The following is a 1161-nucleotide window of genomic DNA, read 5'->3' as shown; positions in this document are numbered from 1 at the left end:
GAAACACTTCCATCAAACTGGTTAACATAGCCTTCATGTCATTTTCTTAGTTATTGTGTTAAAATGTTCATATTCTACTCTTAGAAAGATTCACTCGTACCCTTGATCCCTCCAATCCCCCTCCCTCCACCCATTCCCCCCCGGCCCCTCTCCCTCGAGATTTTCTTTAAATAAAAGTAATTATGATTTCCTACCTATAATTCCAATTTAAACTATGAGATTTTTACTTTCTCCCACACTGATAGTTTTCAGCAACCCCAGAAATGAGAGAATTACAAGTTCCCCAAATACACACAACAATCTCATCATAACAGTACCAACTGCACAGCCACCAACATGATTATTATAAATACGAATTTTTGCCCTCAGGGTACCTTGCCCAAGTGACATATTGGCACGTTACTGAGATTTAAAGTCATTTGGAATTGTTCCCGTTGTGGAGCTCTACAGTTTGCAATGGAAGCATACATTTACGAAGTGATTATACGGCCCCAAGTGTTGCAAAATAAGTACCTGGATCCTAGGGAGACACCTGACTGGAGGCCCAGACTGACCTTCCGGAGGAAGTGATGTTCACACTGAAACCTGGGGAAGGAGCAGAAATTCCCTCAGCAGAGCATGGGGTGGGTGGTGTGGAAGGAGTGTTTCAGACAAGAGCTCCCTAGGTTATGGCATAAGACAGTCTGCAAGTAAAATTCAAAACACCTGCAGCTAGGCACCTACAGCTCAGCAGTGTGGGGGCCGCCACATACACCGGACCTGGTGGGTTCAAATCCAGCCCTGGCCAAACTGCAACAAAGGCTTGCCAAACACCAATGCCAAATACAACTGAAAAATACCCATGTTTTGTGGTGGGCACCTATAGTCCCAGCTACTTGGGAGGCTGAGGCAAGAGCATCACTTAAGCCCAAGAGTTTGAGGTTGCTGTGAGCTATAATGCCACATGCTCTACCAAGGGTGACATAATGAGACTCTGTCTCAAAAACAAACAAACAAACAAACAGGGTGGCACCTGTGGCTCAGTGAGTAGGATGCCAGCTCCATATACAGAAGGTGGCAGGTTCAAACCCAGCCCTGGTCAAACTGCAACAAAAAAATAGCCAGGAGTTATGGCGGGTTATGTATAGTCCCAGCTACTCGGGGGGCTGAGGCAAGAGAATC

The 1161-nt window shown here is 45.7% G+C and overlaps 1 long non-coding RNA gene across 1 annotated transcript in view; it reads right to left on the bottom strand.

The window, feature by feature from the left end:
* Positions 1-496: 496 nt before the first annotated feature.
* The window catches only part of LOC111726454, a 19824-nt gene continuing 19159 nt past the window's right edge, over positions 497-1161 (bottom strand). The window contains exon 4 of the long non-coding RNA XR_002774219.1: positions 497-585. This is a non-coding gene — a long non-coding RNA (uncharacterized LOC111726454). The remainder of the gene's footprint in view (positions 586-1161) is intronic.

Source organism: Otolemur garnettii, unplaced genomic scaffold (assembly GCF_000181295.1).
Source record: "Otolemur garnettii isolate 467f Iridium unplaced genomic scaffold, OtoGar3 scaffold00066, whole genome shotgun sequence".
In the NCBI taxonomy this organism is placed as follows: domain Eukaryota; kingdom Metazoa; phylum Chordata; class Mammalia; order Primates; family Galagidae; genus Otolemur; species Otolemur garnettii.
The sequence above is the reverse complement of the archived record's forward strand: the minus strand, read 5'-3'. Positions and strand labels throughout refer to the sequence as shown.